At 43.4% G+C, this 25,183-nt stretch overlaps 1 protein-coding gene across 1 annotated transcript in view; it reads left to right on the forward strand.

Moving 5' to 3' along the window:
- The first annotated feature begins 17,342 nt into the window (after nt 1-17,342).
- The window catches only part of ST3GAL1 (ST3 beta-galactoside alpha-2,3-sialyltransferase 1), a 72,609-nt gene continuing 64,768 nt past the window's right edge, over nt 17,343-25,183 (forward strand). Inside the window, exon 1 of the mRNA XM_030486407.1 lies at nt 17,343-17,519. The gene's annotated coding sequence lies outside the window, so the exon portion shown is untranslated. The remainder of the gene's footprint in view (nt 17,520-25,183) is intronic.

The following is a 25,183-nucleotide window of genomic DNA, read 5'->3' on the forward strand; positions in this document are numbered from 1 at the left end:
TGGCTTCAAAATAGTAGGAAGGGCTGGGAATCAACCTGCACTGGGGTAGTCTTGCAGTGGAAAGGGGAGGAAGCTTTGCTATGTTGGTTTTTCTCTTGGGTTTAGTGTAGCCAAATGCACTCAAGAGATTCTCACTGATTTTCACAGTAGCGCCAGAATCAAATGGGTGAACTAAAATATGTCCAAATCAATGTTAAAACTCTGCATTCAATATTATAATAAATGTTGGAAAATTTTGGTTTGTCTTCTGCTTTCTGAACTTTCAGGGCACATTCAGTACATGTTCTTATCAAAACTAGAAAGAGTATATATAAACAAAATACAATTAATATGCATTTACATTATCTATAAGTATTATTAGATAAATACAAAATTTAAATACAGAAATATAAATATAACTCATAAAAGCTAGACATTTTATTTTTCTAAATTATGAGATATTCCCCTGTACTGGTTTTTGCTGGGATAGTGTTAATTTTCTTCATGGCAGCCTGTATGGGGCTGTGTTTTGGATTTGTGCTGGAAACAGTGTTGATAACACAGGGATGTTTTAATTACTACCGAGCAATGCTTACACAGAGCCAAGGCTTTTTCTGCTCCTCACACCACCAATGAGTAGGCTGGGGGTGCACATGGAGTTGCGAGGGGATACAGCCGGGACTCCAACTGACCCAAGGGATATTCCAGACCATATGATGCCATGTTTAGCAATAAAAGCTGGAGGAAGAAAGAGGAAGGGGGGTACATCTGGAGTGATAGTGTTTGTCTTCCCACATCACCATTACACATGATGGAGCCCGGCTTTCCTGGAGGTGGGTGAACACCTGCCTCAATGGGACGTGGTGAATGAATTCCTTCTTTTGTTTTTCTTGGGCATGTAACTTTTGCCTTAACTATTAAACTGCCTTTATCTCAACCTACAAGTCTTCTCACTTTTACCCTTCCGATTCTCTCCCCATCCCACTGTGAGGGGCTGAGCTGCCTACCAGGGTTAAACCACAACACCCCCAAATCATCTATTTCCAGGAATGGGGGATTTCTGTGAAATATTGATGAGAAGCCAAAGATAGACAAACAGTAGTTCTATGACATGTTTGCTCAAATAGTGGCAATGATTTCTCTCCAGATTTTGGTATAGATGAAGACATAGCACAGGCCATTTCTAAAACTGCCACATAAACACTTCATCTTACATCAGTAACATGAATGTTGGGTATTTAGAAATGACAATTCAGTTTTCTAAAGCTGAGCATTAGAAAGTAAAAGCAAAACCAAGTATTATATGATTATATTATTTCTTCCAAAAGTCCAGGTGTAACCGGTGTATGCAATGACATCCACAAATCCAGTGTCAGAGTTACAATTTAAATTTCATAGTCTTTAACTTGCAGAAGCACACTCAGGCTCTGCATATGCTACCTTGGGAGATGAAGATCCATCTGAAAAAAAGTCTATAAATTTGAAAAATAACTCTCATAAAAACTAATGTGATTTATGTAAGCACATTAAGGGGAAAATACCCTGAACAGTTGGTTTAAGTGCTTAGACTTTCTAAACTTAATATTTCCATATGGTTCCATTGTAATTTTAGATTTTTAGTGGCTTCATACCCTTCTTTATGTTAAATTTGAGAAACAAATCAAGGTGCCAGCACAAAGAAATTAAGGAACAAAGATGCCTGCAATGGGTGTTTGATTGTCCCCACATGAAGCAATGATTCTTTCTACACATTCCCCTAATCCTCTAGGAAACATTATTCCAATTGTCACAGGGTTGTTTGTGTGATGTTGTGAACAGATGATTATAAAAATCCTCTGATATAAATAGCAGGAAAGTAAGGGAAGAAATGAAAACCCTCCATTTTATTTCTTTCTTTTTAATGCAGGATTATATTAGCTAAGTAAAGATTAGTTTCAAAATACCAGACATGGTTTGAATTCTTAGGGAATTATTTCATGTCTCCAGCACTTCCACATTTATCCCACAAGGGTTTCAGTTTTGCCTAGTCTTTACTACCCTTATGATGAACCACCACTAAAAATACTTGTTTTATCTGTAGCTCTCAAACTGGCTTGTGCGTAATTTTTTTAACTAAAGGTACAAAACACTTTGAAAAGGATTATTTAAACCAGCACAACCCATTGTGTGAACCTTCTCAAATCAATCGAAGCCCACTTTATATTGATTTAACTTACGCTGATTCCTACCAACTAAAACTAAATGGATATAAATCACTTACAGAATAATGTGGAGGGAGCTGCAGGGGCATTTTGTGGTCTCACCTGAATCGTCTTGGCTCACTGACTGCAATAGTGTGCAGCAAAATTTAACAATAAAAATAAATTCCTTGGAGGAATCTCTTCGCTACCACAATTTATTCTTGCTTTCCCTCAAAGAAAGCTATGGTATGAGAATGTGAGAAGGGAACATGATAAACAGCCAGTACAATCTGCTTTCATTATCTGGATTGGACCAGGTTATAAGTACAGATGAGGTTCATGTGAGATGATACAAGTGTAGGCTGAAACTTCGTTCTCTAACACAGCCTGTACATCTGTGGGGGCATAGCCACAGGCAAGAATAAACGGCAACACTCGTCCAAGAGTGCATTTTTCTGAAAGTGTCTGCAATCAGAGCTAGTAAATGTGGTGGAGTGAAGAAGACAGGGATGGAGGGAATGTGGGCAAGACAGAGGACAGGGAGACACACAGGGTTTATTAGGGCATTCCTGCCTGTTCCTATAGTTTGTGGTAGAAGACCCCCAAAGGGAACTAACTAAAAGGACTCTAATGGGAAAACTTCTCATTTCTCCCAGCCAGAAAGACATGCATATTCCTACTCAGCCATGCCTGCTACCCAGGCTAGCAAGCATAGAATCATAGAATAGTTAGGGTTGGAAAGGACCTTAAGATCATCTAGTTCCAACCCCCTGCCATGGGCAGGGGTGCCTCACCCTAGACCATGTCACCCAAGACTCCATCCAATCTGGCCTTGAACACTGCCAGGGATGGAGCATTTACCACTTCTTTGGGCAACCTGTTCCAGTGCCTCACCACCCTCACAGTAAAGAACTTCTTCCTCATATCTAACCTGAACTTCCCCTGTTTAAGTTTGAACCCATTACCCCTTGTCCTGTCACTACAGTCCCTGATGAAGAAATATATATTATACCGATGATATTTGTCAAGAGAGCATTACAACCAGCCATGCCTAAAACAGGGATAAGGTGTTGGGCAAGAGAAAGGACTTTTATTCACTTCTTTCCTTCAGACCTAATAAACCACTATGGAGTGATGCTTAAAATACCAACACCCAAACATGCTTTGTATAAATGAAAGAGGAACTGCCCAGATGCATGAATCCTTTGTCTTCTGTTGCAGACATTGTGTAAGTCGCAGCTTGTCTTCTTCAAGTGGCAGAGAAAAAAAGCCATCGAGAATGGATTCATTGCTCTCTGCTTTATAACCCAATAGATGTAAGTATTTATTTAAAAATAAAACATCTGGCAGCTGTCTGGCTAGGCTAATGGCTGAGTCTGGTATGATTAGACACAGCTCAATGGCTAATGCTGGAAACCAAGATGGATGGAAGGAGCTGAAGCCTGTGATGCTGCAGGGGTTGTTAGTGTCAGAAAAATGGAGAACAGATATGGAACAAAAATATCAAGGTTAATAGTGACATCATCTGGTCTTTTTCCAGGGGGACCATAATTATGAAGGTGTTTTCTCCTCAGTGCCATATGCATCTCATTAACAAGGTACAATCAATAGAAAGTAGAGGCTGTGGACAACACACATATTGAAATCCAGCTCTATCTCCCTAATCAGATTTTCAGTGAACTGCCCCAGTGTGCACTCCTAGCACTTAAAGTGAGGCCTTCTCTTACTTAGGCATTAATATCATGCATCTGCTGGAGATGCTGCAAAGTCTTATCAGTGTGATGTGTAGAGAACAAAGGCAAGGAAATGATTCAAAGCTGGGAAAATGACTTAGTTGAAAAGTCAGATTCAGCTTGCCTAAATATAGAGGTCTATAATGCAGGCAGTGACATGAGCCAGTCAGCACAGGCTTCCTTCATTGTTGCTAGAGAGAAACAGGCAAGCTGCGAGGGACATCTACCTGCTCTGGTTTAAGTGTACACTTTAAGATGAGGTGAACTTCACCCTGGAAGGGCTCATTTCTCTGTGCTGACTCCAAAGAGATGGTGAGCACTGCTGTATAGCCATCTGTTGGGTAGAAGTTCACATCTGGTCAGATATATCCCATGTGAGAGACTGGAAAAACTCAATTTATTTAATTAATCCCAAGCAGATCACAGTGCTAACTTGATTATGGCATGGAGGACCTTCAAACGAAGACAATTCTGTTTCCAGTGGGCATTGTTACACAGAAGAGAGAAACAAGAATTAACAGCTGTAGGCTGAAGCCAGATGCATGCAAGGAAAATACATAGGGAGGGGTTTCATACAGTAAGTGAGACAAACTATTGCCAAAGAGTAGCAAGAGAAGTGGTGGCTTCTTGGTCTCTGGAAGCCTTTGATGTCTTTCAGACCAATGCTTCTTGCTCCACTTATTAAGGGTTAACTGAATAAACCCCTGTGGACTGTGTTGCTGCATGCATCAGATCAGATGACTTGTCCAGATCTTTTGGCTGATCCTCATCTTAAATCTATTTTAAAGCTTTCATATACTTTTTCTACACCTAAAAGTCCACATTCTCCTCTGTTCTGCAGAGGAAATACATAAATAGATAAAAATACAGCAGGTTATTTTATTTGCTAAAAAGAGAGCTAATCTTTTTTTAACATAACTACATGCTACATAGTCATGGGAACGATTGCAAGGATGTGGTCTGCACAGATAAGAATAGTTTTGTAAGCAAAATAAGACAAGACTTCTGAGCTGCTGCCCCAGGAAGCAACAGTTCTTCAGGTGACAAATGGAGATAAGAAGAATTGAGTTTGTTCAGCCCCTTTCAGGAGGTACCATTGTCCACAACCTTCTAGTTTCTGAGATAAAGAGAAATATTTTCTGCATTTCAGGTTCAATTCAGATCTTGGAGAATTCAGTAGAATGTGTTCTACTGCCTTATGTAAACTGCTGTCAACCTGCTTTTCTGACTTCTTGGTGGAGCAGTTAACACATCATGGGGGCAGCTGGGAGGTGGTGTATGTGCTGTGCTCTGTCCTCATGTCCTTATGCATATTGTTTCCTGCTTTCCTCATTTTCCTTGGTGTAAAACAAGAAATAGCTTTGCAGGAAACTGCATCTCTCTTGTCAGTGCTCAGAGACATAAAAGCATTCCATAAGGATGGTATCTCAGCTCCTCTGCAACTGCTTTTCAGGGAGGAGTGGCTGGACTATAAGCCGGTTGCAGTAGGAAACGTGTGTTCATACTAAATAGGTCCTTGACCCTTGATGGCAACTGTGGGAATGACAGTGTAAATGATATAGGTATCATCCAATAATGACAATACACAGGCTTTAATACAGTAAAGAGAAGGGAAGTAGAACAACAGAGAAACAGTATTTTATATGCTCTAGGATGGGTGTATCTCTGAAGTAAAGAGAGGCAGGGTATATCACTGAGAAGATCTATGAAGATACCAGGGGAAAAAAGAGAATGTAGCAGCCCAGGGGTTTATTTCTTAAGCAACTGTACATTTTCAGTTTCTATGATGTTCCTATGATACATACTTTACATAGGGTTAGATGGAACTTTTAATTATGTGAATTAAAAGGTAGGCAAAAAGAAAGACATAATGAGTGTTCTACAAAATAAAAGGTGAAGGTAGATCCCTGCATGATACAAATCATCATAGATCTATGGAAGGCGCCAAAAAGCTGACTTATACCAGCTGAGGATGGAGCCCTTGTGTCTGAACCTATCAACAGATCAAGTTTCAATGCTCAAGCATGTAGGAGAGTTCTCAACCAGAGAAAATGTCTTCAAGAAGAAATAGTAGAAGACTGGGACAGTTGCAAAGGCATCTCAACCTTGTATGTATTCATGAAGCTTACTTTGAAATGCATTCTATTTAATTAACAGTGATGAAACTGGAATGCCAACCTGGATCACAGCAGGGTTTTTCCCCCGTGTATCTTGAACAAAACTTAATTTGACTTCTCAAACTGCTTTAAGTACAATGTAAGTAAGGAGAAAAATAAAAAGTGCATTTGATGACACAGACTAGCAGTAACAGAGGAAATGGAACAGTAGCTCATGCTATATTGTGCTGTACCAGCTAGCTTCTGTTTTTAAATAAAAAAATCCTTTCTCTGCCCAAAAGCAAACCTTTAAAAACTGCATTTTGGAACAATTTATCTTTGGGAAACTTTAACGTTGCATAGTATGTGACTGTTTATGTGAACATATTAATAATAGCAGAGGGGGGTTGGAACTAGATGATCTTAAGGTCCTTTCCAACCCTAACCATTCTATGATTCTATGACCTCAACAGCACTTCCCATGATAAGCAGCTCCCTATTTTCAGCCTTCTTTGGGCTGCTCATAGCATCAGCACTCCTGTAGGAGCAAACCAAGCATCCTTTTGCCCATTAGAGAGGTTAGGAAAGGATCTCGGATGGTGGCCTTTGCTGGGACCAGGCTGTTTAATATCTTTGTTTCTTACTTTTAGCACAACATAACTGATACCGCTTGCTAGTGATGGATATCTTTCAGCATATGTAACATCAAGCTACATTTCCTTATATGATGACGTATAGGTCTGATTCATTAAGGCAGGTTGTTTTCTCATACAGGAAACCATATAAAATATTCCCCAGGAATGCATCAAGTCCCATATGTAAACTTCGGAGAATTTGTTCTCCCTTCTCCTCTTGAGGCTTTCTTGCCTCTTTTTGTCTTCTTATATGGTAGTTAGTAACATTATTTTAATTTACAGCCTGAATACATCCACCTGCAGCTGATACTCATTCCTCCTTCAGCTGCTATACCTTCTCCCATTCCCTGACATTCACTTCCCAATCAATCAACAGCAATCAGATTCCCCCTCAGCTTTCATTTTGAAAGGCTTAGCAAATCTCATTTGCCCATTTCATGGCTTCATCCTTCTGGCAGCTGAATCATCTTGTACACCACAATCTTTCCCCTCCTTCACTGGAAGCAAGTAAAGAGTTCTTATCTCAACGCAGATGGTTTTATTAATTCCTAAGGGTGAGGTTCACCTCGCTTACCTCGGTCTAAAGTGACAACTCCCTCAAATCTGCTACTTGCTTTCCAGCTGTGAAGCAGGTAATCTCCCAGCCTACGTAACTCTTCCTACACACCCAAGAGCTGTCCTTTAGCTGGATACTTCCTCTTTCTGAGTGATGGGCTTATCTTTTAGCTTGATTTGGGTGATAAGACACCCTTCTGCCTCTGTGATAGCATGAGGAAGTGTTGTGCAGCATTTTAAACTACACTGGACATGCTCCTTGCTCCACAACTTGGAGAGAGATGTTTCTGCACCCTGGCTGCATGCAGAACCTTGTAGAACAGTTGAGTTGCTGCAGTGGTGAAAGCGAACACTTCAACACCAGTACATCCGATGAGATGGTAGGAGATTGGGAAAAGTGCAAAGGTTCTCAAAAAGCTATTTTGAATCCACTTTTACATAAAGCACCAAATGTTCTGTTTGTAACATCTAATAGTTCATGCTCAGCACACACGGACTTTGGACCACCAGTCTCATTCCACCCTTAGTTTCCAAAAAAACAGCCAGTTGTCTGAGTAGCACCATTTCACCTGCTTCGTCAAACACCAGGTAAGCACAATCTACTACATTAATCTTTTCCTGAGAATCACTTTTTGTCTCAAATCAACTTACAAATTAATCTTGTTTAATCTCTCTCGGGTAAGCACAGGTTTGCCTTTCATCCCATTTTGTATTTACCTCCAGATCTTAACTTCATTCTTTCTTCTAAATTTAGTTTAAGAAATCACCCTGTAGTAAGCTTAGATTAGTTCTTCTCTGGTTTTCTAAATCACTTTGTTTTTTCCTCTCCCCAGTTTCTCAGATGTAGGTTATGTTTAGAACGTAGCACCTATCTGGTGTACAGAAAGACCATTTTCAAGTCTTTGAAATCTTTTGTCCAGCTCTCATCTCCAATCATAAAAGCAATTCCTTAGCTTACCCAACTTTGCTCCTCTGCAATCAGGGAACTGTATTTGTAGTCTTGCTTTTGTTTATCTTACCCTGCAACTTCAGTGGAAAAAAAAGTCATGATCAGTTACTCCAAAAACCTTCTTTGATGACAAGCTCTTCTCTCATCGCTGATTTGTTAATACCAGATCTAAAACAGCCATTACAGCTGACTTAGTGCTGCTTTAGTGAAGAACTCTCTAGCTTTTGCACACAGAAATGATGAAACCTAAGTGTTTTCCAGTCTACATCTGAGAAATCTATTTCTAGACCTATTTTTTTCTCAGGTAACATCTCAAATGCTCTGTCCTACAGCAAGCTCCAAGCTGTGGGTTAGCCACAGATCTTCAGCATTACCCCAGCACATGCACTTACCATCCCTCTTTGGGGGGATTCTGCCCACACCATTTATCCCTGCCCAGCCTGTCCCATCAGCTGGGAAGGACGGCAAAATGTTATTTTAACTAATATATCTGGCAAGAAAAAAAAAACGTTTTCTATCCTATCTATCTAGCTTATTATATTCCTTTTCTGCCATTCAACATAAATGCCTTTCGATACTAAATTAAGCTGTGTGACTAACATCTGCCAGGTGTGGTTCCTTGTTTTACGCATAAGTTTCCCAGGGGACGACTTCACATGCAAGCAGTGTTTGGATTTGTTAGCGTGTTTAACTGAATGCAGCATGTACAGCCCTTGGTATGTGCGAGATGTCCTTTGAGGAAAAACGTTTATCTTGAAAACTGCACGGTGGTGCAGTTTGTGTGCCTCTGTGACATTCAGAAGAGATGAAACAGTTAGTGCTGATCAGACAAGCACATAAGCCTGGCTTTGAAAAGGTTCTTCTGCATTACTATATTTATTTTGTTCAAGCCACAGAAAAGTGCATTCCTGTCAAAACGTGTCTTTAACAGGCTTTGCTTGCCATTCTTCTTGCGGGCTGGAAACTCAAACACAAGCCTAATAGACACTTCAACCTAATCAACAATGTTTATTTTCTAACTCTAATTTCACCGTCTGTTTTTTTTCCTGACTCTCCAGGGGGATAGCCGAAATGAAACAAAATTAATGATGCTAATAACTTCACCATCAGTTTATGCACAATGCACACAATTTCAAGTCTTTGCTTGAGTGTGCTGCTTTTGGCTAGGCTAGAGTTAACTTTCTTCATAGTAGCTAGTGTGGGGCTGTTTCTGGATTTGTGCTGGAAACAGCGCTGATAACACAGGGATGTTTTCCTTACTGCTGAGCAGTACTCAGAGAGAGCCAAGGCCTTTTCTGCTCCTCACACCACCAATGAGCAGGCTGGGGGTGCACAAGAAGCTGTGAGGGGACACACTCAGGATCCCAACTGACCCAAGGGATATTCCAGACCATATGGCGTCATGCTCAGCATATAGAGCTGGGAGAAGAAGAAGGAGGAAAGAGGACATTCAGAGTGATGGCATTTGTCTTCCCAGGTAAAGAGTGATGGAGCCCTGCTTTCCTAGGGATGGCTGAACACTTACCTTTCTCCCTTTAACCCTTCTGATTCTCTTCCCCATCCCATGAGCAGCTCTGTGGGACTTGGTTGCCTGTTGGGGTTAAACCACAACAGCCCTTTTTGGTGCCCAACATGGAGCTCAAAGTGCTTGAGAGAACAACAGATTTTAATGCAATGTGCTAGATCAAATTTATAGCTGCTATTGCTGTTTAGCTACTAATTGACAGGCTCCTGTGCTTGCCATGGGGCTTGCTTTGCTTGCCTTACTCTACATTAGTCTAGTGCTCGTTAGTGGCTGCTTTTTGCTTTCAGAGCTCACTGTACTGCTGTGCTGCTTGTCATCTTATCTGCTGTGGCTGGGAATGTTCTGATAACAGCAGTAATGTACCTGTGCTGGTAGATGGCCGGGGCATCGCTGCTGTTCCTGTGCTGCTGCACTGGACAGGCTGGAACTCCACTGTGAGCTGGTGTTGAAGGGACTGTGACCTGTGGATGAGTCCATGTGGGAGCAGGACACCGTGAAGCATCTGTGGCTGTGAATGTGTCCACACCAGAGCAGGTACATCCTGAAGCATCTGTGGTTATGTCTGTGCCACAGCAGAGGTACCTCTGAAGGGACTGTGATCAAGGACAAGTCCACGCTGGAGAAGGTACACACTGAAGCATTGATGGCTGTGCATGAGGTTCTCTTGGAGCACCTCAAAGCATGTGGACATGAGTAAGCCCACGACAGAGCAGGTACACCCCTAAGGGACTGCAGTCCATGGATAAGTCCAAGCCAGAGCAAGAGCAAGGCGGGGAGTGATGTTAAACCCTATGGTCTGGTCCAAAGGTACTGGGGTGGAGACTGTAATGGAAATAGCTTTAAATTGTTTTAACCCAGGATTTGAGCTGCATGTTACGGGAATTACTACAGCAGGAACCCCTTGTTGCTAGCCAGGCTAGAAGCAATGGAAAGAGTTCATTGCAATGTCTAAAGGAACCAGGGGTGGAAACTGTAATGGAAAATATCTTTAAACTGTTGTAACCCATTATTTGAGTCCCTTGATATAGGAATTACTATAGCAGGAACCACATTGAAGCAATGGAGAACAAGAAGCCCAACCTGAGCTGGCTTTGGTGCTCAGTAACTCCATGCAACACATCACCTTGTCTGTCCTGAGTGACCACTGTAACAGTTGGTACCCAAAGTCAAGCACTAAATTAACTCAATGGATATTTTGCAGGCATCACACTTCAGACATTGTATAGAGATTTCACAGGGTGGTCCACAGACAAAGGGAATGTTATCTGTGTATTAAATCAAAGGATGGGAAGGGTGGTAGTTGTTAATGAGGTTGTATTGGATAGTGTGAGACCTGAGCATGATGTAAATGGTATGAAATAAGGAGTGGAGAATGTGCTGGTTTTGGCTGGGATTGAGTTAATTTTCTTCATAGTAGCTAGTATGGGGCTGTGTTTTGGACATGTCATCAAACCAGTGTTGATAACACAGGGATGTTTCTGCTACTGCTGAGCAGCGCTTACACAGAGCCAAGGCCTTTTCTGCTCCTCACACAACTCCACCAGTGAGCAGGCTGGGGGCGCACAAGGAATTGGGAGAGGACACAGCCAGGACAGCTGACCCCAACTGACCCAAGGGATATTCCATACTGTATGACATCATGGTCAGCATATAAAGCTGGGGAAGAAGAAGGAAGGGGGGGATGTTCGGCGTGACGGTGTTTGTCTTCCCAAGTCACTGTTATGTGTGAAGGAGCCCTTCTGCCCTGGAGATGGCTGAACACCTGCCTGCTGATGGGAACTGCTAAATGAATTCCTTCTTTTGCTGCTTGTGTGTGCAGCTTTTGCTTTACTTATTAAACTGCCTTTATCTCAGCCCACAGGCTTTCTCACTTTTACCCTTCTGATTTTCTCCCCCATCCCACTAGGGGAAAATGAGTGACTGTGTGGAGCTTGGTGGCTGGCTAGAGCTAAACCACAGCATTGGGAAAAGCTGAGAATTTTCAGCCTAAGCACTGGGAATAGATGGTTCTCAAGGCTCTATGAGATCAAGATGCATGAAGGTAAGTCAGGTGAATTTTACTGTTGCGACTTTCCATAGGTGATGCCTGAGCTGCCAAGAAGGGTCATGTATGTTGGGGAGATTGAACATGCTACATGTGTATGAAACATCTAAAAAGCATACCATACATGTCTCTGCCATATAGTTACTTACCTTTATCCTGCTTATGCCACTTGTTTGTTCTGCAGCAAATTATTGATGGCTGATGAATGTTCCTACATGAATTTAACTTCCTATATCCTGACAGAGGTACTATAGTTTTATCTATTTTGATATCCTCACAGTGTTTTATTCTTATTTAGTGTTTATTATTCCTCTCAGGTTTTATATTGTCCTTATAGCAAAAAATACATTTATTTAAGAGTATAACAGCAAAGAAATATTTCATAGCTTGGATTGGTTTTTATTGAGTTTGCTTAAGATCCAGATCTGTTGAATATTTCTGCAAATCGAGCTTGTGGTGTTTGCTGTGTGTTTTGATGTGCTGCAATCCTGAAAGGTTTCTCTGGCTTTCTCAGATATTTATTGAGAGCAGGTTGTGCCATATTACAACCTTCACCAACAGCTGATGCTCCCGTGTACAGCACTAATGAGTCCTAGAAGGTGAAAACCTGTCTCTATGTAACAGTTTGGCCTCAAAAGAAATCCTGCTCTGATGTCAAAGCTACCTGTCTCAGATGTGGTCCTGCAACTAGGTGCTGTGAAGCAGATGCTGAGAGCATCAGCCATATGCCAGTGCCACTGAGCTGTTACAGCTCCTCGCTATTTGAACTCCGAGAGCAGGGAAGGATGTTGGATGCTTTTTTGTTTCTTTTCTCTCTGCTTTTAACACACCTCAGTGCCAGAGTCTGCTTCTGTGAAGTGCAGAAGTTAAAGATGTGACCTGAAAAGCCCATTTTAAACCTGAGCTCGTGCTAGTTGCCTTTAGTAGGCTTTGGATCAGGGGAGACTATCGCAGTTTGGTGACATCTATCAGAAGTGCAGCGTGTTGTTTCCAAAAAAAATCCCAAAAATCTCAAACCACCAAACTGGACAAGATAAAACTGTCTATCAATCATGGCAAAGTCAATTGCCATCAGATAGCATTATAAAGCTTGCTCTCACTGTGCATAAACTGTAGAAAGTTACGTAAAATAAGAGCAGTGCCTCTGACACGTTCAAGTACAGAACACCTTTTACGTCTTCAGTGGAGACAAGATACATGTAGACCATGTGTTTCTCTTACCAGTAAGAATAACCAAATTGTGCAGAGTCTGTGGTCAATGTTGTTAGTTTCACATTTATGAAGTTTTGTTGGAATTATTTAGTCTCTTTCACAGCTAGTCATGCCAATCGCTAGGTGTGTCTCTGTAAAATACACAACAAACATGAATGATTGGCTACTTAGAAATATACAGGTTTATCAGTAAATCACTTTGCCTCATAAAGGGATCCACCTGCATGGAGCTTGGTCCTGGACTGGAGACATAACCAGCCAGGTCAGTAATCACCCCTGCTATGTTAATTGAGGCAGTATTTATCCAATGACATTTTGGCCTGTGCAAAGAATGGTCCCCTTTGACAGAACTACTGGGGGAACCTGGGGATGGGGCACTAGCTGAGCACACCCCTGGGTCCTCTCTTTTTTTCTCCCATGGTGCAGTGGTAGCACTTAGCGCATCTCTTAGAGCAAGCCAATCATTTCTGAATGACTATTTATTTACATAGGCGAGAAGAAATGGCTTCTTGGCAACCGTGTACACACCAAATGCTGATTTTCTATTTTAACTTCTTCTTGGCCTAGACACAATGGCAATTGGCTTATTTGAAAGATGACAGATTACCTACTGAAGGGAAAGCAAATGAGGGGAGAGCAAACACAAGCCCAAATCTGCGCTCTCCCAGCGTAGTGCCTATCCTTACGTCTTGCCGAAGTACTTGAAATTGGTTTTGGGCCCAAAAAGCTTTTAAAATAATCAAAACAATTTCTTTCTAATTGCAAATCTGAAGTAACAATAAAATAGAAATGGAACACTGGACAATCCAGGAAAACAATGAAGAGTGTGGAAACCAGTCCATAAGGCTGAAACCTGGGCTGATTTTGAGCATCCGCAGAGTAAGCGCCTCCTCTCTTTGCTGTTGCAAGGAGTTAGGAAGGGACAAGAAATGAAGTCCAGAAAAGGTGAATCATTGTCGAATCATTTACCAGCAATTATTACTCCTTATTAAAATTGCCAAGAGTGACTAAGCTGGCGTTCCTAGCACTACCTTGTTTAGGAAGGTAACAGGAGGTTGACAAAACAATTGCCCAGACAACCTTCAAAAAACAGCCAAAAGCCAACATGTCTCATGCCTCCTTCTCCAGCACCACCTGGGACCAGCCCTTCTGCAGCTTTAGGTTAAACAAACTGCAGTTCCTCTGTCTTTACCTTGGGATGAGGCTTTCTGAGATGGGAGAGCCATAGTTCTGCCCATGTCTGGTTTACCCGTGTGTGTAAGGGGAAATAAAGGTGAAATTGCTTCATTTCTCATCTTTTCTGATCAGCGCTGGTGATAATGACTTCCTTGTTATGGCTTGTAGACTCCAGCACGCTGCTGTGTCGATACATAGGAGGGCTCAAATCTGAGTCTTAAATAAGAGAGAGTTTTGGTTCCAGCACAGCATGTTTGTAAAATATCTACTGACAAGACAAAAAAGTAGTTCTACATGGCCTGTAAAACATATGTTAAAAAGTCTGCATCACAGACCAGCTTTAAATTATTCATTTTTAATTCCTTCAGCCTTGAAGGGCCTTTAAACATTGACTACTGAGAAACAATCCTGCCACTGAGGGAACAGCTATAAAAATGAATACTGGCTACTTAAAAATATAGAGAAAAAATGCTTTACCTAGGCACAGCTTCTGAATTTTAAAATATGAATAAAGGGCTGGATCCCCACTTGGTGAAAGCTGATACAGCTACTTTGATGTCTGCATAGTTATCCCCTATCAGCAGCTGAAAGCCCTGGCCCAGAGTTTAGAATAGATATCGTTTCTCCACATAAGAAGACAAGTGAGATTTGCATGGTTAGTTCAAACTCTTTCATATTCACTGAGCTGTTGAGGAAATACTGTCTGTGAAACAAATCCTGGATTCTTTCCCAAAAACATCTAAATGACACTTGCTAGGAAAATGATACAGTATAAAGGGGACCAGATCCAGCCCTCTGAGTTGGACCCTGCTGTAATTACTAAGGCATTATCAAGAGAGCACTTGCTCATTGGGGTGCATCAGAGAAGTTGAGAGCATCCAAAGGGGTTAATTGAGTGTAACACCAACATAACAAAGAGAAATAGGTTCCACACTTGCTGTTTCAGGAGGATTTGGTCTTGTTCTCTGCTCTTGGCTCAGCCAGGCACTAGCAGAGACCTGAGGAACCACTCTGTGCTCCGCACTTACCTGTGCTCCACCCCTATTGCTGTGTCATGCCCCCTGAGGCACCCCTGGGGCAAGCACCCTCCTCTTCTGCCTTGCTCTGCAGAAAGGAGCTTTTCTGGCAGAAACCAGAGAAGAGCTTGCTTCCATATCTCTTCCTTGCAACTTGTAACCCAGGCCGGGGTGGCTGGAGGGCTGTGCCATATCTTACCCCTTGTGTATTCCAGAGAAATAGGGCTGAAAATGCAGAGAAAAATTCATATTATCCCCTGCTCCATTTCTTCAGTCATAGAATCACAGACTGGTTTGGGTTGGAAGGGACCTTAAATCTCACCCAGTTCCAACCCCCTGCCACGGGCAGGGACACCTTCCACTAGAGCAGGTTGCTCCAAGCCCCTGTGTCCAACCTGGCCTTGAACACTGCCAGGGATGGGGCAGCCACAGCTTCTCTGGGCACCCTGTGCCAGTGTCATCTTGATTAACTATCAATCAGGACACTCCTGACTGCAGGGTGCTTCCCTTGCTACAACCTATGGACACACTTGCAAAACATTATGTACAGTATAATGAAAAATCACCTGTTCTACTGGAATAATTCTTCTTCTCTGTTAAACTTGTGGACAGATCAGTGTGGCACAACAGTGAAATACAGATTGCTCAGACCCTTCCCTGGACACTGTTGCTTTCATAGGATATTCTTCTTAGCCCACATCACCGTCTCACTCTCCCCATCACCTCAGGAATGCTTGGGAGGGATCTCCAAACCTGATGTACAGCCTTTTGGCTGGTGAGCTGTTCCCCAGTGATATTTCCATAAACAGCCCCACTCACCCACAATCATCAGGAAGGAAGTGAAGCAGCAAATTCAACTAATTTGCCTGAAGGTATGAGAGTATCATGTCAAAAGGGTTGCAGAAACTGCCACAGGTGATGAAATCGGAGTTCCTCAAGAGCCTTAGCCCACCTCCAGCAAAGTGGCAAGCAGCTCCTGGGAAAAAGCAGTGAAGAGCTATTTAATGCACTGTTTCCTTCACACACTAACTCCTTGTGTTGATATGTTCCTTGTGCAAGAAGACTAGAGGGTTTTTTTACCCTCATTACTTTAGATTAAATCCCCTCCAAGCCCTGTTTATGAAGGGTACAACACTATGTTGCTCTGCAGTATCCAGGGGCAGGATTTAGTGATGGGGGAGCCCCTTGAAGGTTTGTGTGGGCTTATGCTCCTAAGCACAAAGCTCAGCCTGTCCCAGGTGCTCGCACCTGGACACAAATATCTGCACACACTGTGATACTGGTCTGAATTCACACTTAAGCTTTTACTAATATAACTCTATGGAAACAGGCTCAGTGACGATTGACAACTTACAGCTCCTACGTAGCACGTTACAGTTTCCACTGGAAGTATGTTGTGCTGGATGTAATAAACTAACAACGTGGGCAGTTTCGGTAAGTAGATTAATGACCTATAAAGTCATCCCCTCCACAAAAGGGAGTTACACACCGGCTGCCCAGCGTTAAGGGACATGTTCTTCAGAGCTCAGGAATAGGTTCTCCCCTCTAACATGTGCTGTGGATGTTCACTGTGCATGTTACACTGCCTACGGGGGAGAAGACCAGAGAGATCATTTGCTTTTCTGGAGGTGTTATAACCTTCCCACTTCTTGTCTCGGCTTCAGTCTTTACACATCGACACTAAAAAAGCCAGCATTATGTTGTTAAATAGTTTTAGCAGACACTTCATCAGTGGAATGTTTCTGTCTGGGGGATTCCTTAATGATGCTGTATTCTTTTTAATCCTACAGTGCTTTATAGTCACCTTAAATGGTGGCTGGACTAAAATAAGGTATTATCGATTAAGTGCTATTTTTTTATTATGATTAATGATGCACCGTATGTTTTCTCCTCTGAGAAGCATGGAATTTCCTCCCACTTTCCCTCCTGCGACCACGTTCAGGATCCACACAGCCCAGTGTCAGCTACAGGGGTTTCGAGGAGAAGACCGGTGTTCCTGGGTGGTGACCCTCCAGGGAGCTCACCTCGGAGCCCGGATTTACCCCGGCACCGCTCCCAGCGGAGACGCTCGGGTTCGCGGTCGCGCAGCCCAGCGGCTGGAACGGGAGGGATGGAGGGGGAGCGGGAGGTGATTGGGGGGGAGCGGGAGGGGATGGCGGGGTGCAGCCGCCCCGGTACCGCCCTGCCCGGCTCCGAGGAGGAGCCGGCGGGGCCCCCGGCGCCGTCCACGTGGCTGAGGGCGCGCTATATGAGCGGCAGGAAGCCCCGCCGCGGAGGGAAGGGGAGGGACGGGGCGCCCGGAGAGGCTCCACGGGCAGCGCAGGCAGACAGCAAGGCAGCGGCACTAGCAGCAGCGACCGCCCGTCCGCCCTTCCCTGGCCATGGGGCTCGGCGCCCCGCCAGCCCCTTGCGCCCTGCCGTAAGTATCGCCGGACCCTCCTTGCTCTCCTTCTCCTTCCTCCCCGCTTACCTGGAAGTCCTCCTGCTCCCCCCCGCCGCAGAAGGCGCGGCGGGAGCTTCCCCTTGCCTTCCAGCTCCTCATTCGGCTGTGAAGTTGTTGGGCTTTTCGTAAATCATTATGATTATTTAGCAGAGGGGGGCGGCCCCGGCGCTGGCGGAGCTTGCAGCATCCTCCGGCGGGTGCCCCGGCACTCCGGAGCGGGGAGCCTTCGCCCTATCCAGCCGGAATTTCCCCCGGATTTTCCTCGCAACACCGAGTGCTCGGGGCTGGGGCGCAGTGGTGGCTGCGGGGACCGGTCCCGCGGCATCCCCCGATCCCCGAGGACCGGTCCTGCCCCGTTCTGCTGTAGGGTGGGCGCTGACAAGCGGGGACCGGCGGGAGGGATCAGCCTTGCGAGGTCCTGCACCCTTGTTTTCGTGATGATCTTTGGGGTTTTCCCCCTTAGGGTAGGCTGTGCGCCGAGAGAGGAAAGAGACAGTATTGCTCCGTTAGAGAGAAAAGAGCAGACTTGCTGTCTTAGGTACCCACTCGCACATCTCGGCTCGCAGAATTAATTTCCAGTGGGGTATAAATAACTACTCTCTGAGGTCAGCAGTTTGGTTGTTAGGTGTGTTTTTACTGCATGTGATATATTTATCTCTGTGGCAAACATACATCCCAGGTCCTTGCTGTGATTGCATTTAGTCTTGGCATAAATGAAAACAAACCAGTAGAAGAAATGCCTTGATGCGTATTTAGTCCTTTGAGACGCATGAGGTCTTTCAACTCTTTGTAACGGCTGGGCTTGTGTGTATCCAGTACGTTGAAATAACTCATTCATATAATTGTAAGTCTGAATTATATATTTGCCTTCAGGGCACACATGTCAAAGGAAAAACCTCCCTAATTATGGATCTTTCCGAGAGATTGGAAGGGTGACAAAGCCCTTGTAATCTTTTGGGTCAATTTTCATAAGCTCCAGAAGCTCTCTTTGAAAAGGAAATTAAATTTCAGTGTGGAAAAAGGGACAGGAGATTCAAGGATATAAAAAAGAAAGTCTCAATTCTACTTTGATCCTGTCCTCATGAGTTCATTTACATTGGTGCTCTTCAGTGACATAAGTTGAAAGGAAGAGTCGCCTCTAACTGGAGTCTTTCTTGGCAGTTCGGAAGATACTCAATTAGTAGCACACTCCTCCTGTATATTATTTACATGGCTTTAGCTGAAGGGGTGGCTCTGTGTGAAGCATTTGCTTGGAAATACTTGGATCGCTACATCCATCGTGTCTCGTGCCGTCCAGTGTCTTCTGTGGCCATTATGGTCACACCTCCTAAATATTTATGTTTTAATCCAAAGCCAGTGGCCCTGGGTCCTCTTTCCTGCTCTTGTCAATGGTAGGGTTGTAATCTGCAGGGCGCAGCTGCCCGTGAGGTCCTTTTTGGGCTCATCTGAGAACCTGAATGGTTTTTAATCTGTTTGAACACATGCTCAGGCGGTGGTCGGGGGTGGAGGAGGGAATGGTTGATGTAAATAAAAAAGGTGGATTTGTTTGTTACTTAAAGGCTCTCATTTTCTTGATTATCCTGGAAACAGCAAAACCCCAGTGTAGGTCTATAGTAAACTTAGTGCTCTGTTCCTCTGCCAATTTCTCACTTCATTTACTCTATTTTGGTGCTGCTGTAGGGTAACATTTCAGCAGCAGCAGGTTTGAATCCTGTGCCTTAACAAAGTCTTAGTCTACAGTTCTGCCAAACCAGCTTTAAGCTACCATTAGATTTTTAAAGTACACTTCTGTCTAATATACATTTATTTTACCTTTCTGTTAGTAGCATGTAAGTGAATAGTCTCTGAAAGAGCAAAAGAGGAGAAGAATCTGATTCCTTATTCTTTTGGCTCACTCACTTGGTGCGCACTCTGATTGTGCAGTGGAAACAGTGAGTTTTTTCACACATCCTGGCCAAAAAGGAGCGTGCAGCCTTGTTTGCAGTTTTTCTTCCAAACTTGATTTCAGTAATGGTGGTGGCATCTCAATTGCGGAAGGTAGCCTTTAAAGCTAAACATAATTCTATATTCTACTTTGTATCTGCTTATCAGTTTGCTTTTTTGTTTATGTAAAACTAGGAGTAATATGAGGGGAAATTAGGGTCACACAGATGGGATGCCTATCTTCTAGGTTATATATATAACAGCATCTTTTATGCCAAGCACATTGCAAACGCTGCCATTAAATGATAGTAATAATGCGTTTTTATTAGGAGCTTCTGTTAGAAGTATTTTCAAAAGCGTGATGAAGCAGAAACGTGCTTTTAAAAGCAAAGGAGTAAGAGCAAATCCAGCTCCATAGCACATTTCGAGTGCTGTTAATCCCACCACCTGGTGGAGCTTTTCATGGCACTGGGAACTCTGAATAAGGATGTATTTTTTTGTCTTGTTTCAACACTGCCAGATGCTGCATGTAGAGTTTCTTTAACTTTTTTTTCTTTCTCATACCAAACTTTATGAATTTTCTCCATCTTTTACATACTCTATACTTTGCAGAAGGCAGCATAGGACTGTCAGTGTCTCATCTGAAGCAGCACCCCTCTGTAGATAGATGAATCGGTGAAGTAGGAGATACGTTTTGTTCCTTCCTGTCCTTGTCTTTCCCTTGCAGCATGCTTTTTTCTTTTCTTTTCAAAGGCAATAGGATGCTGTCATAGAACATGACTGTAACCTGGGCATCCAGAAGCTATTTGTTTTCACTTAGGAGCAGTTCTTAAGTAGAAGAATTATTTTTAATAGCCAGCCCCTCTTCCAAGATACTCTGATGAAACCTTTCAGTGCCAGCTTGGTTAGCTTTGTACTAATAATTTTGATATAAGCATTGCTGTAAAATATCTGCTAAACAGCTTCAATTCAATGGAAACCAAACTTTTTCTCAGTTTTGTCACCAACAAAATAGAAGCAAACCTTAATTAAACAATGGCAGGTCAAGATAATTATGGTTTTGATCAAATGAGGCATTCTCGCCCTTTGGTTTACTGAATTCCACATCCATTTCCAATTCCCAGATAATCAGAATTACTCATTTTCAAAGAGCCGAGAAAAATTTCAGGATGGTTCCTCTGAATTTGATGTGACCTGCATCACCTTGTGGGCCAACAACCCCTAGTTCTTCTCAGGGCTCATTTCAATCTGGACTCTGCCCCAGCTTGTGTTTGTGCTTGTCACTGCCCTGACCTTGGACTTGGCTTTGTTGAACTTCATGAGGTTGGCATTGGCCCGCCTCTCAAGCATGTCCAGGTCCCTCTGGATGGCATCCCTTCCCTCCAGTGTATCAACCGAACCACACAGCTTGGTGTTGGCAAACTTGCTGAAGGTGCATCAGTCCCACTGTCCATGTCGCCGACAAAGATGTTAAACAGCTTTGGTCCCAATACCAACCCCTGAGGAATGTAACTTGTCACTCATCTCCACTTAGGCATCGAGATCCACAACTCTTTGAGTGTGACCATCCAGCCAATTCTTTATCCACTGAGTAGTCCATCCGTCAAATCCACATCTCTCCAGCTTAGAGACAAGGGTGTCATGTGGGGCAGTGTCAAATGCTCTGCATAAGTCCAGGTAGATGATGTCAATCACTCTTCCCTTCCCACCAATGTTGTAACCCTGTCATAGAAGGTCAGGAGCAATTTGTCGTAATGATAGGATCATAGCATAGTTACGGTTGGAAAGGACTTTAAGATCATCCAGTTCCAACCCGCCTGCCATGGGCAGGGACACCTCACGCTAAGACATGTCGCCCAAAGCTCTGTCCAACCTGGCCTTGAACACTGCCAGGGATGGAGCATTTACCACTTCTGTTCCAGTGCCTCCAGACAGTTCAGTTACACCAATGAGAGCTGGGTGTGAATACCCAATTAAGACACTGATTTGTGCCCTACCTGGGCTCCTCCAAAAGCACTGTAACTCTGCCCTGTAAAATGGACAGTGCTTCAAAGAGAAACAAGCCTCGAGCAGCTACATAAGTGGTTGTGAGGCCAAAGAGTGAAGGAGAAGGAAATGGATGCTTGCTGTTATGAAAATACAAGGTTGTTGAAAAATACAAGGTGATACAGTAATTGCAGAAGTAGCTAAAAATGTTTGCTAGTAGCAATGAAACAAAGGAGTTTAGAGTAAGTTGCATCTCTGCAAGGTGAGAGTCTCCTGTCAATACTGAGTTGAGTGTAAGTGTTTGCAGAGCACGTTGCTATGTAACTGCAATTCATTTTGGGATTTTTATTTAAGAGGGGAAAACCTGAAGGTTTGGAAGGAAAAGAATTGATCGGTTATGATCATTATAATCACCACCCCAGCTCGTTTGGAGCGGGGTGTCTCTGCTTCACAGAGCACCAGGAGAAAAGGCTCCTTGTTTCCTCTGCTACCATCTGACCCACTGCTGGTGTAGGAGAGGAGCTAATTTGTTGTGCTTTGTTTCTGCCAGCTTAAAAGGAGCTCGCACACTTTTCCTTTACCTGTAAAAGCTCTGGATGAAGCATGCTGTATAAAAACTAAAGTTTGACCAGATTAAGCCAGAAATGCTCAGTGCGATCACTGCCTCTATTGTTTCTTGGAGAAGAGCTTTCCCCACCCCACTTTAGATAGTAGCCCTTTGTCTCTGTGGCTTAAAATACCCAAGTCCTCTCTGTGGGGACTGTCATCACACTAATTGACAAACAATCCTGAGAAGTTTGCCCCATTTAAAGTTATTATTTTGGAAAAAGGACAGTTATCCTGTGGGAACAGGCCTGACCGCGACTTAGATGTTAGCGCAGCAGAAAGCAGTTGCTAGATCCTCTTCAGGCAGGCTGTCAGGGACCCACACATGCAACTTTTTCTTCTTTTGTGTCTGTGTGTGAATTCTTAAAGAAGCTTTGCTCAAAATGCCATTTCCCTGATTTGTTTTACCACACACAAACATGGAGATTCTCTTTGTTTTATGAAGAAAAACCTCCAGCACAGCTTCGTTTTGGAAAACGGCGTTTCATCAAGGTGCAAGTCTCCCCTGAGGTTGTTCTCAGAGCCACTAACCACACTTTTGGCATGTCTCTGAACTTGGAAAATGTTATGAGTCTGGCTGTTGTCTGCCAGTAGAACTTTTATACCCTCACTGTCTCGCATGGAAATCTACTGGCTGTGATTCATGGATGCAGAAGGTATCTGTGGGTGTCCTCAATGGGGAGCTTAGAATTATAGAACAGTTTGGGTAGGAAAGGACCTGAAGATCATCCGGTTCCAACCCCCCTGCCGTGAGCGGGGACACCTCACACTAGACCATGTAACCCAAGGCTCTGTCCAACCTGGCCTTGAACACTGCTTCTCATGGAACAGACTGGAGGTGGAACAACAGACCCTGAGGCAACCAGCTGTGGTTCCTATGGGAGTTTCAGGCTTGCTTGGCAGAGGTGCACACTCCGAGGGTGGGATTACCAGGTTGGCATGTAACCCTCCCAGCTCTTGGAGGAAACCAGCTTTGCAAGACACCTCTTCTGCAGGGTTAAACTTGGTGCTGTTCAAACTGGTGCCATTTGCTCCTGCGCTGCTGTCATCCTCCTCACTTAACTGTGAGATGTAGCATTCTGCCATCGGTGCCTGAGGGTCACGTTGAGGGTAAAACTAGGACTTGCTCATCTTGAAAAGCATCTCCTTCACAGTCCTTCACCTCTACAAAGGGAACTGTTCTGAATTTGTCAAAACCTGGATACCTTTTTTACTTCTGTATCTAATCAGGTTTCATTTGACAAGTGTAGCTTTTAGAGGCAGAAATTCTGTTATTTGGGCACTGACACTTATCTGAATATTAAAAACCCTCTTGCTTTTATAGCTGTCAGAACCAATCTTTCAGGTATCCCCTTCCAGCTGCCATGCTCTCTGGTGAGCTGATTGCTATCTTGAGCAGGTACATGGCAGCATTGCTTTGGCTGGCACCCATAATATTGACTTCCAAGGAAATTAAGGTGTTTCTGCAGCTGGTACCAAGTGCTGTGGTTCGGGTTTAATCCTGTCTTCCATCAGTAACAAATGCAGCATGACGGTTTCACCTTTCTCCAAGAGAGAAGAGGGTAACGCACAGTAACCTTGAATATAGGCTTGTCATATCTAATGAGCTCATTAGGGCTTGATCTGCTCACTACCTGGAGACTGTTGAAGTCAAGCCCGAAATATCTTATGGAGATAGAGTGGGAAGCATGCTTCTTTCTGAGTCAGCACAGGCATGTTGCTCAGCACATGTGTTCCAATCAATTGCTGAAGCTGTCATCCGCTTAATGAGACTTACAAAGCTTGTGCCTTCTCATAATCTTTAAAACACGCTGCACTTTTATGAACAGGCTTGTGGATGACGGTTTCCTTACCTAAAGCCAAAAGGACTCTTCAATCAGTATAGCACTTTTCTCAGAGCCATCAGTCATCTCTGTCCAAAAGTCCAGCAGAAGGTAAATGAAGTTTTCTTCATTACAAAGTTAGCTTTTCCTTCCCAATGGAAATGCCTTCATAGGTGTGACAGCCTTTGGTAGTCTACGTATAGCTCTTACTGAATTTCAGCTTCCTGCCCAGAATTCCTGGGACATGAGATTGTTACAAGACTTTTTTTCTTCCTCAGAGGCCACGGGATCCTTGTCGACACTGCATGGTAAAAGATTTCATGCCCTGATGAGTGATCTTCAGGGCATGCAGTGGGAACCTGCAGAGCAACTGGGTGTTGGGAGAGTTATAATTGTTTGTGCAGAACAAAGTAGCACAGCTAGCGTGTAGAAATAAAGGTGTCCTTCAGTCTGTTCAGAAGGCTATTTTGGGAGGCATAAACAGTGTAAGCATCATAGCAGAGAGACTAAACTATGCCACATCAAATGAGAATAGTATTTATGCAGGCTCATGCTATCCTTCTCAGTGGGTAACTTCATAGTTCCCCATCACTTGAGATTTGTATCTTGATCTAAAGAGGATGGAGACTTATGTCTTAGCCTCTTTCAGCAGGATTCTCTAGGTGCACACGCAAACCGGTATGTTAGCAGGGATGTACCGCAAGTACGATGAATGGCAAAAGCTCTATCCTTTTGGTATAGTTGCACAGTGATGCACCGTTTCATTACTGTGGTGACTTGTTTTTTGATCTTACCTTAAAAGTAAGCAAGGGACTCACTGGCATGTTTGTCTTTTTATTGCCTGACCTTTCAAAGGAGATGGTGGCAGGGGAATGACACAGTGACTTTAAGATGACATTGCATTCCTTTTGTAACAATGCTGGAATTCCTGTTGAGATGCTTCCTAAGGATGTTGCATACATCAGGCAAAAGCTCTGCTTATGTTTTCCTTTGATTTATACCCAGGTCCAGAGACAGATGCTGTAAATCGAAGTAATTAAATGTGTTTGGTTTCTTGTAAAAGATGGTTACTGTAGTTCATTTCATGGTTTGGGGGTCAAGAGGAATCTTTAAAAACAGCTTTGCTCCGCCTGTGTAATTTGCAGGGTTGGTTGTTCTGGTGATTTTTGTTCATTTGTGTTTCATTTGCTTTTGTTTTGTTTCTTTCTTTGATTGCAAGCCTTATTAAATAACTTTGCAAGCCGTATTAAATAATTTTGCAATGACAAACATTTTCTGTTGGGTGTTATCAGTAGCGCTTCC

This window comes from Strigops habroptila, chromosome 1 (assembly GCF_004027225.2).
Source record: "Strigops habroptila isolate Jane chromosome 1, bStrHab1.2.pri, whole genome shotgun sequence".
NCBI lineage: Eukaryota > Metazoa > Chordata > Aves > Psittaciformes > Psittacidae > Strigops > Strigops habroptila.